Genomic DNA, 17,832 nt, shown 5'->3' on the forward strand with positions numbered 1-17,832 from the left:
AGGGCTTATTGAACAACCTGAGCAACTCCCTTTTTACTTAAGATCCCAGCTCAGTTCTGCAACTTAGCCCTTGACCTAAGCCAGCCATAGACAGTCCTGGGAACCCTGGATGCCAGGATCTCGAAGTATCTGAAATAGCCTTGCACAGACTATCCTGGGAACCAGAGATGCTAGGATGTCAAGGTATCTGAAATTCCAGAACAGCCCTTCCTGGGGTCTGGTGACCATTCTCTGAACTGGACACCCTGCAGTTTAGCACGCATCCTCTTGAAGACTCCCCTGTGCAAGCCAACCAGTGCAAATTATGTCAGCCCCCTGGATCTAACCAACAACCTGTTTCTGGTCCTTTCTCTCTGTGTAGTGTGCCAATCATACTATGGAGTTGTTTTATGATTTTCCCGTGGTGTGTAGTGATTTGTTCCCAGATGCTATGATGTAGGCAAAGCCCCTGCCTTCCCTAAAAAGTGTACAACAGGTGCTGTAACCCTGGGCTTGGGACCTCTCAGCCTTGTCAGCTGCTGACTTGTACACAGCGGGAGGGGGAAGAGGGGTAGAGAGGGGGAGGGGAATAGGGAGACCAAGCTTCAGTTTGCAATAAAGACTCCTTTGCTTTTACATTGGTGATGGTCTCTGGTGGTCTTTTGGGTAAGGATTTCCGAATCCAGTTTTACATTATGATCCTGAGATTTTCAGGTCAATTGTAGCTCTGGAGACCCAGGTGATTCTGGGTACTTTTGGGGTACATGTGTCCTGTGCACCCACCATCAGAAATCTCAAATGAATTCTGCCTAGAAAGAACTCAAGTACAATCTTGTCTTTCTAAATCATTGTAAGCAAACCTCTGACTGTGTACAGTTTTCTATGTCTACACATCAATTAATTCATTTCCAAATAAAAGAGAACAGTAAGCAGAAGGATGTCATTCCTCAGAATCCAAAAATCAGAGTACTGGTTCTGCCCAGAATTCTAGCTCCTGAACCACTTAGAAATCTGAGAATCACCGTTCAAACACAGCCTGGTCAGGAAAGTCCATGAGACTCTCATCTCTAGTGAACCACCAGAAAACCAGAAGTGGAGGTGTGGGTCAATGTGGTAGAGTACTTGCCTTGAGCAAAAGAACTCTGCATTCAAAGTCAACAACCCAAAGAGATTAAGTCACCCCTCAGGCTCAGGCTGGTGGCTCACACCTGTAATTATAACTAGTGTGGAGATCACAATCTGAGGGTCACAGTTCACCTTCAATCTGGGCAAGAGCCTCTTATACTCTTATCTCCAATTAGCCACCAAAAGCTGGAAGTGGAATCTGTGGGTCATGTGGTAGATTGCCAGCTTTGAATGGAAAGAGCTGGGGGACAGACAGTGCCAGACCATGAGTTCAAATCCCACTAGAAGCACACACACACACAGACACAAACACACAGACACACACACACACACACACTGAAAGAACAAAGAAGAGAAAACCAGAAAGCATGGAAAGAAGAAATAATCTTGCCTTCTTAGAGACTGAAAGCATTTTTTGAATGAATAAATAAAATAACTGAATTAATGAATATGTGTGTCCTGCTATGTGGATGATACTTACAAAGAGCAGTCAAATGCCCTTTTTATCTTCCAAATCTGATGCTGAACCGCAGGGTTGGTGATATCAGCTGGGCCCAGCATGTACTGAACACAACAGGTTGAGACCTTAGAAAGAGAGAGGGTCTCTGTCCTGTCCTACAAAAGAAACTAGCTGCTGGCGCCTAGTGTATCACTCCTGTAATCCCAGGCAAAGAGGAGGCTGAGCTCTGAGGTTCATGGTTCAAAGCCAGCGAGGCAGATGAGTCCAAGGGATTCTTCTCTCCAGTAAACCCACAAAAAACAGAAGTGGAGCTGTGGCTTGAGTGCTCGGCCATCAGCCTTGAGGGAAAAAGCCAAATCAAAACAAGAGGCCCTGAGTACTTGCATACAAGGAGAGAGGGGGCAGGAAGGAGTGGGTGATGGCGAGAGAGAAGGTGAGAGAGAGCAGAAAAAGGGATAGAAAAAGAAAAAAGAAACAGAGAGAGGGTGAGAGAAAAAGAGCAAGAGCAAGAAAGAGGGAGAGAAAGAGAGAAAAGAGAAAAAGGGCAAGAGGGAAGGAGGGAGGGGCAACGTAAGCAAAGGAGGACAGGAAGGAAAGAAGTGAAAGAATTTTCTAGAAAAGTGTTTGTGGATGCTATCAGATTGGGCTGGCTGATGTTCTTGGAACATTTGCAGGCTCAAGGCAGTGAAATATCTGTGGAAATTTCTCAAAGGGTTAACAAATAAGGGCCGGAAGTGTGTGTGTTTGTGTGTGTGTGTGTGTGTGTGTGTGTTTGTGTTACAGATTTGAAATGGAAGCTGGGCTCAGTGGGTCCTGCCTTTAATCCTATCAGTCTGAGTAGAATCTCTGTTTAAATTAATCTAGATGCTTAGACCCAGACAGGGCGAGGTCGGTGTTACTGAGAAATCCCATCAGAATCTGCTCTCCCATTGGTAGATACACAGAGGGGAGGGTGGGGCTAGGATATAAAGACCACAAAGAGCCAGAAAAGAGCAGAAGCCTGGAGTCTGCTGTGATTGCCTGGCCCTATTGAGATTCAGAGTGTCCTGCACACCTGGTCCATATCTACTCCACTTCTGGCCCGTGAAGATGAGCCGCAGAACCCTACCCTCGCTCCAGCATCTGGCCCTGCAGAGTCTACTGAGCAACCAGGTCCTGGCCATCTCTGCCCTGGAGGATCTACCGGTGTTGCTGTTCCCTTCGCTCTTCATGGAGGTCTATGCCAGAGCCCACAAAGAGATGCTGAAGGCCCTCGTGCAGGCCTGGCCCTTCTTCTGCCTCCCCCTGGGGGACCTGGAAGAGTCTCCAGACCTGGAAACCTTCAAGGCTGTCCTGGATGGGCTTGATCTGCTACTGGCCAAGAAGGAGCGCCCCAGTCGGTGGAAACTGCAAGTCCTCGACCTGCGGAATGAGCACCCCAACATCTGGATACAGGGCTACCCTTCAATGGCCCGAATCTCTTATCCAGATGTCCTGACTGAAAGGCCAACAGAGAGCTGTGGTTCAATGATGACTGTAGAGCAGCCCTTGATTTTACTCATGGACCTGACCATCAAAGATGGCGCCCAGGATGCTCTCCAAGCCCACCTGCTCCAGTGGGCCAGGGTGAGGGGAGAACAAGTCCAGCTGTGCTCCAGGAAGCTGCGGATTCTGTCTGGCTCCATCTATAAAATCCAGAAGGCTCTGCGTGTGGTGAGACTGGACTCCATCCAGGAGCTGGTGGTGAGTAAATTCCCATGTCAAGAACTTCTGAAAACATTTGCCCCTTACCTGGGCCAGATGAAGAACCTTCACATCCTCACCTTCTCCAAGATGTGTGGCAGCTTCTTCACTTCCAGCTCCAGGAATGGCTGGTGTTCCTGCAAATTTGGGGCACAGCTGGGGCAGCTGCAGCATCTGCAGGAGCTTTATGTACACGATGTCTGCTTCCACTATGAACAGCCGCCCTCCATCCTCAGGACACTGACGTCCTTAAAGACCTTGTCTCTGAGTTCGTGTCTGCTGAGCGAAGCTCACCTGAGGTTCCTGTTCCAGTGTCCCTGCACCAAGCAGCTCAAGCACCTGCGTCTGAGGAGCCTGTCCACGGTCTGCTTCAGTCTTGAGACCCTGCTAGACCTGCTGCAAGGAGTGGCCGGCACCCTGGAGACCCTGGCCCTGGAGGACTTAGCCTTCACGGATGTCCAGCTCTCGGCCATGCTGCCCGCCCTGAGCCAGTGTTCCCAGCTCAGGTTCTTCAGCTTCTATGGAAACCACATCTCCATGGCCGCCCTGCAGATCCTCCTGAGCCACACGGCCCAGATGGGCCATTTGAGACGAGGGCTCTATCCTGCCCCTCTGGAGAGCTACTACCCTCAAAATCAGTGGCCATGGGACATCCACCCGGAGAGATTTGCCCAGGTTCTTACTGTCTTGGCACAGACTTTGAGGGACTTGGGACCAAGCCACAAAGTCCAGATCTGTACCAAATTCAGTCATTACCTAAACAAGTAATATACCCTGGAGTCAAATGGCTCCTGGCTGCTCACAGAAGAGCATCTTTCTGGCCTTTCTACTCTGTCTTTGTAGTTGTGCACCTCTCTCCTAGAATTGCTTCCTAGCAGCAGAAATGAAAGCCAGGAAGAGCATTCTCCAGGGGGCACAGACCCCCGTGTTCAGCGTGGATGGAAGAGACTGGGCATCTGGTCCTGAGTTTGTCAGTTCAATTGTAACTCTGGAACCCCAGGAGTTTGTGAGTACTTTGGGGTTCCATGTGTCCTGTACACACAGCAGCAGGAATCTGGAATCAATTCTGCCTCGAAAGAACTGGATCATGATTTTGTTTTTCTGAATGGTTGTAAGAAAACCCCTAAGTTGTGGAATAATCCTTTACCATCTATAATTTTCTGTATCGATCAAAAATAAAAACATGAAAAAGCATGAGTAGAAAGATATCATTTTTCAGCACCAAAGAATGAGGAGTGTGCATACCTAGAACCTTAACTCTGCAAATCGGAGATCTGAGCGTTTCCATACATAGGCAGCCTGGGCACAGATATCTTTGAGACTCTTATCTCTAGTGAACTTCCAAAAGTGGCCAGAAGTGGAATTGTGGCTCAAGTAGTAGAGTTCTGGCATTGTGAACCAAAGCTCAGAGATAGCACCTAGATGCAAGAACTGGCACAAATACACAAACAAATAAACCCTTACCCGAGGTCTAGGATGGGGATTAAAAAGAAACTTGCAAGAAAGGAAGGGAGGGAAGGATATAGGGAGAGAGGGAGGGAGGGAGGGAAGGAAGGAAGATGAAGAAGAATAGAAAGGGATTCAGAGAGAGAAAGAACTCCAGAGAAAAGATTTCCTGCAGGCTTTGTGGATGTTATCAATTCGGATGACTTCTCTCCTTGCAGGCTTTGCAGTGGAACATCTGTGGGAATGTCTGGAGGGATTAAGGAATAAAAGTGGAGGTCATTTTGATAAAGTGTGATTTACAATATAGAGAGAAGCTGGACTGTGTGGGACAGGCCTTTAAACTATCCCTTTTTGGTTAAAATCAATATTTGAATTAATCTCAACTGCAAAGGCCAACCAAGGTGTGCATGGTGTGTCTCAAAAATTCCATCAGAAGCTGCTCTCTCATTGGCAGCTATGCAATGGTGAGGCTGGGGTTGGGCGTGAAGGAAATCTAGGGATCAGAGAACAGAAGAAGAATTCTGGATTGGACAGTGAGTGCCTGGCCCTGCTGGGATTCAGAGAGCCCTGCACACCTGGTCCAATTCTGGTCCATCAAGATGAGCACTGGAGCCCCACCCTCGTTCCAGCATCTAGCCATGCAGAGTCTGCTAAGCAACCAAGCCCTGGCCATCTTTGCTGTAGAAGATCTTCCTCTGCTGCTGTTCCCTTCACTTTTCATTGATATCTATGCCCAGGGCCACACAGAGGTGCTGAAAGCCCTGGTGCAGACCTGGCCCTTCTCCTGCCTCCCGCTGAGGGATCTGGCAGAATCTCCCGACCTGGAGACCTTCAAGGCTGTCCTGGATGGGCTGAATCTGCTACTTGGCAAGAAGGAGCTCCCAGGTGATGTAAACTACAAGTTATCAATCTGTGGAGATATGGACATGGGGGTACGCCTCCATGCCCGCATCGCTCCTCCAGATGTTCTGACTGACAGGCGAGCTGTAAATCACTGCTCAGCAAAGACTGCAGAGAAACCCTTGATGAAAATTATGCATCTGCTGATCAAAGATGGTGCCCAGGATGCTCTCCAAACCCACCTGCTGCACTGGGCCAGAGAGAGGAGAGAATGAGTCCAGCTGTGCTCCAGGAAGCTGCAGATTTGGTCTGACTCCATCGCGGAAATCCAGAAGGCTCTGCTTGTGGTGAGGCTGGACTCCATCCCTAAACTGGTGGTGAGTGAATTTTGGCATCCAGGAATTAGGAAACAACTTGCTCCTTACTTGGGTGGAATGAAGAACCTTCACATCCTCAACTGTCCCAACACGGGTGGCGACTTGGATCCTCACCCTCACAAGGAGTTCCAGTATCCCTGAATGATCAGAGAGCATCTAGGACAGCTGCAGCATCTCCAGGAGCTTCATGTGCATCACATAGTCTTGGTTTATGCAAATGTACCCGCCATCATCAGGAGCCTGCCACGTTTGAAAACCTTGTCTCTGACTTCATGTCTGCTGAAGGTGGTATGCCAAAGTCACAGGACCCCCTCCAAGAAGACCACTGAGAGTCAGACTCTACAGCTGTTTTATTTAAATGGGCTGCAGCTCGGGCCTCTTCCTACATTGCGACACAGCGGAGACAAGGGGGAGAGTCCCGAGCTAAGGAGTTGCAGGTCTTATAAAGGCACACAATCAACGAGGTATGTTGATTACCACCATATGTTGCTTTGCTAAATAGAAACAAGCAACAAGTGGTCACTGCCTCAAACTTTAACCTTTCATTTCCCCCCCTTGACTTATGATCCTGAGCCACAATCTTGTAGCTCTGGCACGAAACTAAACTCCAACAGCTCTTGATCTTGAATGAGTATACCAATAACAATCAGTCCATTTTTCTTTTCTTGAGGCGTATGCGGAGTGGTTGGGTAGGATGCTTGGAGACTTCCCATGTTTCCCCATGGTCATCCAGGGCAAAGGGGTCAGCTGGTCTGGCGTGGGAGCAGTGGATCTAAGCAGCAATGCAATCCACCTTAAGAGCAGTAGGTGTAGCCAGTAGCACCATGTAAGGTCCCTTCCACCATGGTTCCAGAGATCTCAAGTTGTGCCTTCGAACAAACACCCAGTCCCCTGGTTTAAACAAATGGGGGGGGTAGGAATAGAAGCAGAACCTTATAATGCTCTAAGCAGGGGCCACATACACTTATGCCCCAGCTGTAAATAGTCAAGCTTACACAGAAATTCAGTATCATCCAAATCAGCAAGCAATTCAGTCTGAAGGCTAGGGATAATGGGTGGAGGCTGTCCATACATTATTTCAAAAGGAGTAAAGCCACGCCGATAGGGTGAATTTCTTATTCTAAACAAGGCTAAAGGAAGGAGTGATACCCAGTCTGGGCCAGTCTCCAAGGCCAATTTAGTTAAGGTCTCTTTTAGAATCCCATTCATACCTGTCCTGAACTCTGGGGTCTATAAGCACAGTGCAATTTCCAATCCATCCCCAGTGCCACAGCTATTTCCTGACTTACTTTTGAGCCGGTCCATTGTCTGACCCGATGGTGGATGGGAAGCCATACCTGGGTAGGATTTTTTCCAGGATCTTCTTAGTCACGATGTTCGCGTTCTCATGCTTTGTTGGGTAAGCTTCAGCCCATACTGAAAAGGTGTCAACAAAAACTAGCAAATATTTATATCCAAATTTTCCAATTTTAATGTCTGTGAAGTCTACTTCCCATTACACACCTGGCCTATCTCCACGGAGGCGAGCTCTTTTGGAACCGGTTGATTGGGGGCATTGGTGAGCTGACAGGCTTTGCAATTTTTAACAATGTCCTCAATGAGTTGATTTCCTTGCCTAATTTTTACTTCTGAGTGTCAGAGCAAGTCCTGTATTCCTCGGGTTCCCATGTGAGAGACCTGATAGATTCTCTTAAGAATCCCCTTGCCCAATCTTTGTGGCAAGATAAGTTTCCCCTCACCAGTTTTCCACCAGTCTTTGTTTCCGTCTCTGTCTGGGGGTTTATAGGCCATGGGAATTTTCTTTATCCACTCCAAGTCTTCTTGGGAGTACTGAGGCTCAGGAGGCAAAGCTCGTGGCCCTGGTTCTACTAGACTCAGTACTTCCACACTGGGCTGGAGAGCCGCCTCCTTAGCTGCCTGATCGGCCAAGTTATTTCCTTTGGTTATAGAATCAGTTCCCTTTTGATGGCCAGGGCAGTGCATAATGGCAATATTTCCTGGTTCCCATATGGCCCGGATGAGGCTTAAAATTTCTTGTTTGTTTTTAATAGTCTTTCCCTCAGCTGTCAGCAGCCCCCTCTCTTGGTAAATGGCTCCATGAATATGCACATTGGCAAAAGCATACCGACTATGTAAATGTTTAGACTCTTCCCTTTTCCCATTTGTAGGGCTTTTGTTAGTGCCACTAGCTCTGCTCTTTGTGCAGACATTCCCTGGGGGAGTGCTTCTACCCACACTATCTCAGTATCCGTGGTGACTGCTGTGCCAGTGTACCTTTTTCCATCTGGAATGAAACTGCTGCTGTCTGTGAACCAGGTAGGCTCAGCATGCTATAGTGGATAGTCCAACAATTCTGGCCTCTTTTCCTTGGCCCAGTGTCCCTTTTGAAGCTCAATTTCATGTTCTCTGTCCTTCCTTTCCTGTCTTTGCTCCTCTGTCTCTCTCTAATTGTAATCCTTTTCTGTCACGACTACTAGATCCCTAATAGACTTCACCAAGTTTGTCTAGAGCCTGCAACTTTCTCTTTATGTCTGGTGCAGCTTGATTTATATAGGCAAACATAATCATCTGAGCCAACACCTGGGTCTCAAGATCATATGGGGTATATTGACTAAAAGCTTCCATGAGCTGCTCAAGTTATGCTGCCTGACTTTCACTTCCTCCCTGTCTAACCTCATAAATTTTGGCCATATTAGTAGGTTGGCAAACCACTGCCTTGAGACCTGACAACAGAGCCTGGTGTTAGATGAGGAGTTTCTCCCTACCTTCAACCGTATTGTAGTCCCATGTTGGTCGGATCTCAGGAAAATAGGCAGCGGTCAGGGCAGGATCCGTGATGGGCACTCCTGTGGGGCCAGGGATATGTTTCCGGACTACCTCTTGGATATGGTCTCTCTCTTAGGTGGTAAAAAGGACCTGTAAAACCTGACTGCAGTCATCCCAAATGGGTTGATGAGTGAAGAGAATAGTTTCAAGCAAACAAATTAAATTCTGGGGTTTCTCAGAAAAGGGGGCATTTTGTGTGTACCCATTGTATAGATCACTGGTAGAAAATGGCCAATATTGGAGTTGCTGTTGACCATCCACATCCACACTCCCTACGGCATGTAAGGGAAAAACAGCTGCATTACATGGGGGGTTGATCCTACGGTGGTGTCGAGTGACTGGCCACTCAGAAACTTTAAGAGCAGGTGCCGAGGGTTCTATAGCTCCCTCCTCCTCTTGATCATTCTCAGGTTCTGCCAAAGGAACATGGGAAGGGGAGTATGGGGGAGGAAACATTTATTCTTTCAAGTTATCTCCCTGAAAAACTGGGGGGTACCTTTTTTTCCCGCTTTCTCAGCTTCTTTTTGTAAGTCTAGGGGGCTAGATGGAGTGGTGACCATGGTTTCCAGTCCCATCAGCCGTTCAGTCCAAAAAAACAATAAACAGTACAAACAAGACACATGCAGGCCTGACAGTTACCAAAAAAAGAAGTGGAGATCTCCTGAATTGGTCTGCTGACTCCTGTAATGGGACACACGCCCCACAGCAGAAGGGGCAGACCCACAGTGGGCGAGTTGAGCCTCGGAACTGACTCTCGCCCCACAATTCACACAGGCGAGGTTCCAAGGACCCCTACCCCACATGACAGGGTTCCAAGGACCCCTGACCCACACGGTGCGGTTCCAAGTACCCCTGACCCACATGGCGGGGTTTCAAGGACCCCGGGCCCACATGGAAGGGTTACCCCCGCCCCACAAGAGGATCTGGGACGTCTCCCAGTTCCTCCAGGGTTGTCGTGCAAGCGTGTCCGCTTCGACAACCCTTTACAAATCGGAGCAGCCATCCTCACAAGGGAAATCAAAAGTGAAACAGACAAACAACAGGACAAGACAAATTAACAGACAGCACTGTTTTACCTTTGGAGTCTGAGGTCTTGGGGATCTTTGGGGGATATCCCGGATGAGCCCCCACTAATATGTTATGCCAAGTTCGTAGGACCCCCTCCAATAAGACCCCTGAGAGTCAGACTCTACAGCTGTTTTATTTAAACAGGCTGTAGCTCGGGCCTCATCCTACACTCCGACACAGCAGAGCCCAGGAGGAGAGCCCCGAGCTAAGCATTTCCAGGTCTTATAAAGGCACACAATCAACCAGGTGTTTTGATTACCACCACGTGTTGCTTTGGTAGAGAGAAACAAGCAACAAGTGGTGGTCACTGCCTCAAACTTTAACCTTTCAAAGGTCAGTTTCAGGTTCCTGTCCCAGTGTACCACGGAAAGGCAGCTCAAGCACCTGCATCTGAGGAGACTGCCCATGGACTTCTGCGATCCTGAGCCCCTGTGAGCCCTGCTGGAGCACATGGCTAGTGTTAGGGAGGACTGTGGTATCACTGACATCAACTCCTCAGCCCACACTGAGCCAATGCTCCCAGCTCAACCTTTTCATTTTCTGTGGAAATCGCATCTCCATGGCTGTTCATAGAACCTCTTGAATCACATGGCCTGGCTGGGCCATTTGAGATGAGGGCTCTATCCTGCCCTTGTGGAGAGCTACCGCCTGCTAGAGTGGAGAAAACCATTGACCATGAGAGATTTGCCCAGGTTCAGGCTGGTTTGGCACCGGCATTGAGAGACACGGGACAACCCAGAAGGTCCAGATCTGTACACAATTCTGTCATCACCAAAACAAGTGTCAGACCTACAGCATGGCATCTAAGGGTTCCTGGGTGGTCACAGAGGAGAACTTTCCCCGCCTTTCTGCTCTGCCTGTGTAGTTTGGCAAGTCTCTCCTGGAATCTCTTTTCTACATCAGAAATGAAAGCAGGAACAGTAGTGCATTCTCTAGAGGTACCAAACTCCAAAGTTCAGTGATGTTGAGGAGGCAGGGCATTGGTGCCTAAGCCTTCCAGTTCAAATGTAGCCCTTGGGTCCCAGGACTTTCTGGGTGCTTTGGAGCTACATGTGTTCTGTGCACACGCCATCTGGAATCTGGAGTTAACTCAGCCTGGAAGGAACTGGAACAAGGTCTTGTTTTTCTAAATGGTTATAAACAAATCTCTAAATTGTGAGACAAGTCCTTACTATTTATAAATGACTGTATCAATCAATCACAAATAAAAAGAAAGGAAATACTTGAGTAGAAAGAGATCATTTCTCAGCACCAAAGAATGAAAGTAGTGTTCCTGACTAGAAGCTTGGCTGCTCAGGACATATGAGGTCTGAAGATCACAGTTCAAAGCTGGATTGGGCAGGAAAATCTTTGAGACTCTCATCTCTAGTGAACCTTCTAAAAAGCCAGAAGTGGAGCTATGGCTCAAGTAGTAGTGCTGGCATTGAGCACAAAAATCTCAGGGATAGTACGTATGTACCAGGATTTGCACAAGCACAAACCTATAACAAGGAACAATCAGACATAAATCAAATTCTGGGGAAACTGAACATCAGATACCAAATGGCATTCTATAAAATCATGAAAACTCTTTCTATTTCTCCAGCATATTTGGGCATAAGAATTTTCAGTAGTTAAATCTATAGTGGTTGAAATTTGATAAAATGTGCCTTCAAAATGCAAACCGCAGTTCCTTTGCAATTCTATAAGGAATATTCACTTTGTTTCCACACAGGCCCAACAACAAATAAAAGCAAGAAAATAAAAATACTCACCCTGGGTTCTAGTATCTCATGCCTGTCGCTCTATTCAGGTGTAAAGTCAATTCCAACCTACTGTGTGGTGAGTATCATGGATGAATCGGGTCATCCTTTGTCCCAACATTTCTCTGCTTCCTCTTCCCTCCCCAAATCAGATAAACATAGTTAAGACAAAAGATACAGAAATCAAGCTGGGTGCCAGTGACTCACGCCTGTCATTCTAGCTACTTAGGAGGCTGAGATCTGAGGATTGCAGTTCAAAGCCAGCCAGGGCAGGAAAGTCCGTGAAACTCTTATCTCCAATAAACCACCAGCAAACAAGAAGTTGTGCTGTAGCTCAAATGGTAGAGCACTCACCTTGAGCTGAAGAGCTGAGGGACAGCACTCAGGCCCAGAGTTCAAGCCCCACAACCAACAAAAAAAAGTCGTGAGCCACCAGCACCCAGTCAGACATTTGTTTTATCAGTGAATTTCCTATTAGCCAATGGCTTTTTATTGGATAATTTACATCTTCATACAGGGTTGCAATGTAATACAGAGTTATTCACCATCTTTTTCCCTCTCAACTTTCCAACCTGCTTGTCAATAGTCTCAGGTGGAAATATGTTTTATGTGTATGTCTGTATGAACTACATGTCCACGAGTTTGCATGTAATTTAGGTCTAGCTTTCCACATGGGTGAAAATACAATATTTGGGTTCCGAGCTTGGCTTATTTTATTTTTATTTTTGGTCCGCCATGGGGTTTGAACTCAGTGCTAGGTGCTATCTCTGAGCTCTTTTGCTCAGAACTGGTGCTCTACCACTTTGAGCCACAGCACCACTTCTGGTTTTCTAGTGTCTAATTGGAGATACATGTCTCATGTATTTTCCTGCCCAGGCTGGCTTTGAACCAGGATCCTCAAGATCTCAGCGGCTTGAGTAGCTAGGATTACAGGCGTGAGCCACTGGCACCCAGTTGACTTGGCTTATCTTGCTCAAGCTAGTGATCTCCAGTTCCATCCATTATGCAAATGATTTCATTTTCTCTATGGTTGTGTAGTATTTTTGTTTGCATTTTGACAGAACATATCCTTTGTTTATTCATTTGTTCTGAGGCACCTTGTCTGATTCCAACATTCAGCTATTGAGCACAGTACTGAGCTTGGGCATGGAAGTGTCTTTCTGTGATATTGGTTTAGGGGCAAGTCACGGACATAGGTAGTTTGGTAATTTGTATTTTGAAGAGCTCGCATACGGAAACCTCACTGGCATTTGTTTTTTTCTTGATTTGCATTCTGACTGGAGTGAGATGAGATCAAAGCGTAACTTGGGTTTGTATTTCTTTTGTGGCTAAGGATGTTGAATATTTCTTTAGGCATCAGTCATTTATTATTTTGAGAATTGTTCAATTTTTTATAGTCGTGAGCAACCTGCACCCTGCACGAATTCTGTTTTACATACATATATAGAGTAAATATTTGTGTACCTTACTTGTTAAAATAGCTAGTGATGCTGGGTGCTGGTGGCTCAGGCTTATAATCCCAGCTACTCAGGAGGCTGAGGTCTGAGGATCACGTTTCAAAGCCAGCCTAGGCAGGAAAGTCCCTGAGACTCTTATCTCCAATGAACCACCAGAAAAACAAACAAACAAACAAAAAAGAAGTGGTGCTGTGCCTCAACTGGTAGATGGCTAGGTTGAGCTGAACAGCTCAGAGACACTGCCCAGGCCTAGATTTCAAACCCCATGACTGACCAAAAAATTATATAAAGGCAGTGATATTTTATTCCATGAAATCATTGTCACAAAAAAAATGGACCACTGAAATAAGAGAGAGAGATTGGAGTGGGATCTAAAGACAGTATGGAAACCTGAATCTATAGAAGGATCTGGGTACAGGCCAGGAGGTGGGAAGTGAGTCCTGTGTAATGTAACAGTGCTTTTATTCAAGGCAGGGCAGAGTGATCACATGGCTCCTCAGAGAGGAAGTTGAAGAGCTGTGGACACAGGAAGATGGCAAAAGTAATGAAGGTATCACAGCAGATTTGGTTCCACATGGATATTAAATAGACAGCCTCAGTGGTTCTGTGGAGAGTGAAGGTAGCTCACTCAGCAGGCTTTATCAGAGACAGAGCCAAAGATGGCCACGTGTGTGTCCAGCTTCAGACACCCTGGGTTCTGGAGGGAGAGCCTTTTCACTTCTTAGAGGAAAGACGGGGTAACAGGATAGGAAGTGAGGCTCTGTAGACTCACAGACAGGAAATGCTGTCTGTGCCTGACAGGAGAACACTTGTCACATCCATGCTGACTGATACACAAATGACACTAGATTCCAACATCAGAATGTTTCAACTCACTAGAACGTCACAAGTGAACACAAATAGGATGGGGAAATGTGTTGCTATTGAAAATTCACACCGTGCTTGTTCTATATTGTCAAAATACATTGTTCACATTAGTGGAGCGTGGGGCTGGAGCCAGGGCACAAAATGTATGTCATGGATTGGCATATCTTTACATCAGTGTTTGTACAAATACACACATTTTAACGAGGAATTAGTCTGTCTCCTTCTGTATCTCTCTCTCTCTCTTACTCTCTCTCTCTCTGTATGTGTGTGTGTGGTGTCTTTCCTTCTGACACAGTGTACTGCATCTGCTGGTTTCCACATGTTGAGTAGTTGCCTCTCTTGGGCAGATTCCACCTGCACCCAGTGAGCAATGCTCTTGATGCTTTGCAGTGATTGCTTGTATTTTGTCAAGGGTATTTGCAAGCATCTTCATTATAGCTATTGGATATGGTTTTCTGTGTTTTTGTGTCCTTATCTGGTTTTGATATCAGGGTCATTCTGGCTTCATCCGATACTCTTTGAAGAATTCCTTCCACTGCTGTGTGTGTGGGGGAGTAATGGAGACCTGGTCTTCACTGATTTTGAAATTGTTTTCTGGAATCTGGCAGTGAAGCTCCTTGTTTTGGGCCTTGGATGGGAGACTTTCTTTTACTACTGTCCTGTCCAAGTTTTCTATTCTCTCTGATCGAGATTGGGTAAGCTGTAAAACCCTAGGGGTTTGTCCATTTCTTCTGTTATCAAGTTTATAGACATCAGTTATTTATCCTGAAGAATCTCCCTCTTGTCTTAGACTAACCATGGTTCCTTTTGTGTACCTTTTGAAGAATCACTTCTTTGTTTTGTTTACCTTTGGTAGTGTGTGTATGTGTGCTGCTTGCATTAGAATTTGAACTTGGGGCCTGGGCGCTGTTCTTGAGCATTTTTGCTCACAACTATCATTCTACTACCACTTGAGTCACAGCTCCATTTCCATATTTTTGGTGGTTAATTGGACATAAGAGTGTCATAGGCTTTCCTGCCTAAGCTGGCTTTGAACTCTGATCCTCAGATCCCAGCCTTCTGAGTAGCTAGATTACACATGTGAACCACTCATATCTGATTCTGATTGTTTTGTTATTAGCCTATTTTAGCAATATGTAATTGTGATGTTTGCAGGCATGCATACAGTGTATCCTAAACAATTTGCACCCCACCCTCCCATAATGCTCAGCTTCCCCTCCCCCTTCCCAATTTTTGTTCTGTTTTTATGTCAGCCACAATTTTTATGTTTTATTTTCTTGTATTAATTTTGGGTGTAGTTTGTTTTTGCCTTTCTAGTTTTGCTTGAGATGATGCTAAAGGTTATTTGGACGTCTTTCTATTCCTTTAATTTCAGCATTGATCATTATCTAGCTGCTTGGTTTTCCTTTTCTGTATCCCATGAATTTCATTATGCTTTGTTTCCATTTTGTTCTCAAAAATCATTTTCTTCTCAATTTTTGCTTTGCTCCATTGGTTGTGCAAAAACAATGTATTTAGCTTTCATAGATTTCTGCTGCTTTCCAAGGTTTTTGTTTTGTTTTGTCAGTCCTGGGGCTTGAACTCAGCGTCTGGGCACTGTCCCTGAGCTACTTTCACTCAAGATTACAACTCTACTACTTGAGCCACAGTGAGCTTTTTCTGTTTATGTGCTCCTGAGAAATTGAACCCAGGGCTTCATACGTGTTAGGCAAGCAATCTACTGCTAGGCCACATTCCCAAACCTCAAAGATTTTCACATTCAGTGATTTCTAGCTCTTTTACAGTATGGCCTAAACATATGTCTGATATGATTCAATTTTATGAAAATATTTTAAATCTTTCTTGTGGTCTGTCACGTGATCTAAAGAAATAAAAGAAACATAGCTTTGCACTTCACATGTGTGGCACCAGAACCCAGTCCTGAGTGTTGGTCTCAGAATGGCCAGTTCATGTTTCATGGATGGCAGTCATTCTTCTGTGTCCACATCTGGCAGAGAAGAGACGTTCCCTGTCTGTCTCTGGGCTGTCACAAGGAGATGAGCCTTATATAGGAAAATCCTTTTTTATGACCTCCCATTGTCCCAGTGACCAACATTCAAGGTTGGACAGCAGTGTGCACAGTGGTTAATGTTTCATTATTGACTGTGTGGAGTAATCCTTCATAGTCCTGTCATTGGATCTGAAGGGAGTCATCTGTAATTCCTTCTCCTCTCTATTTCCATGGCCTCTACCAGGTTTAACTTCAAGAACTACCAGTTTGTCTTGGCCTTTGCTTTTGCCATTGAGGAGATCAACAGGAACCCCCATCTTTTGCACAATGTGACTCTGGGATTTGAGATCTACCAGATGGATCACACTGCATCGTTGGTATTGGAAAGCCCCTTCCTCTGGTTCTCGGGGAAGCACGGGCTCCCAATTACACCTGTAGGGGCACAAGCACGTCGGCAGCTGTGCAGACGGGGCCGTCAGCCCTCACCTTTGCCATGATCGGCACTCTGCTGGCACTCTACAGATTTCCACAGGTGAGGGCTCTGGGCCAGGGAGACGTGAACTCAGCTGATGTGCAGGGGTGTGGAGAGCAAAGGGAAGATACTGCATTTAGATGCTGCATCAGGGTGTGCAGCCCTAGTGGGGCATCCACAGTCCCTTCATTTGGAAAAGAGGAGAGGGAGAGGATGTGGCACAGGTTTTTAGACTGATGATTCACTTCCCAGAAAGCTGTCAGGAATTACAAGATGAGCTAAAACGGGATGCACAAACCTTCCTTCCTATCTCTCCCAGATGTGATTGTGGTTCAGGCTGACCCTCCTCCTCTCATGTTCCCTTTCCTTTTAGCTCACCTTTGGGCCCTTTGACCCTGCCCTGAATGTCCGTGGCCAGTTTCCTTCTCTCTACCAAGTAGCCCTGAAGGATTCCTCTCTTGCTCTGGGCCTGGTCTCCCTGATGCTCCACTTTGGCTGGACCTGGGTGGGGCTGTTGTTCTAAGAAGAGGAAAATGGGATTTTGATTCTTCCACAAATGAGAGAAGAGATGGGCAGATATAAGATCTGTGTTGCCTTTGAGGCTTTGATCCCAGTGAAATTTCTATCAAATATAACAAAAGCCTGGGTAATACAAACAGAGATTATGAAATCCTCCACAAATGTGATCGTCATTTATGGTGACACTGAATTCCTGGTTAATTTCATGAGCTATTCGATGGATTTTCTTGTGTCAGGGAAAATCTTGGTCATGAACTCTCAGTACAATGTAACGGTCAAAAGGAGGTATTTCATGTTTGGCACATTCCACACACCTTCTAAATTTTTTACACCACCATGAAGAAATCGCTGGATTCACCAGTTTTATGCAGTCAGTCAGTCCTTCCAAATATCCAGATGATGTTTACCTTGCTCAGTTGTGGTTTCTGAATTTCAACTGCTCCAAGTCTGAGTCTGCCGGTGTGGCCGGGGAGAGCTGTCCTCGCGAGGCCTCCCTGGCCTGGTTGCCTGGGCACCTTTTCGACATGGCCATGTCTGAAGAGTTTCAATGTCTAGCAAGCCATGCATGCTGTGAGCCAGGCCCTCCACCCCCTGCTCCTTCACCAAACAGTCCTCCACCGGTGGGAAGTGGGAAGAGAATGGTGTTCTCCCCTTCTCAGGTAACTTTCTAAGGGCGTTGCTTTCCTAGAGAAAATCTGTTTTACATCTCCATTGGTGCTTTGTGTTACAAATCACCCCCATATCCTCATTTTTTCACTGTTATAAGTTAATCTTTTTTCAATAAATTTCTTAATTCGGAACACAGGATAGTTAGTTCTTTGTTATTTTTTTGGTTGGTTGTGGAGATTGAATTCAGGGCCTGCACCCTGTCTCTGAGCTCCTTTGCTCAAGGCTAGGGCTCTATCATATGAGCCACGGCTTTACTTCCAGTTTTCTGGTTTT

The 17,832-nt window shown here is 46.3% G+C and overlaps 1 pseudogene; it reads left to right on the forward strand.

Annotated features, from left to right (window-relative positions):
* The first annotated feature begins 2,653 nt into the window (after window positions 1-2,653).
* Window positions 2,654-4,054, forward strand: LOC106002739 (annotated as a pseudogene).
* The last annotated feature ends 13,778 nt before the right edge of the window (window positions 4,055-17,832 follow it).

The sequence above is a fragment of the Dipodomys ordii genome, unplaced genomic scaffold (genome assembly GCF_000151885.1).
Source record: "Dipodomys ordii isolate 6190 unplaced genomic scaffold, Dord_2.0 Scaffold1000000522, whole genome shotgun sequence".
NCBI classification, from domain to species: Eukaryota; Metazoa; Chordata; class Mammalia; order Rodentia; family Heteromyidae; genus Dipodomys; species Dipodomys ordii.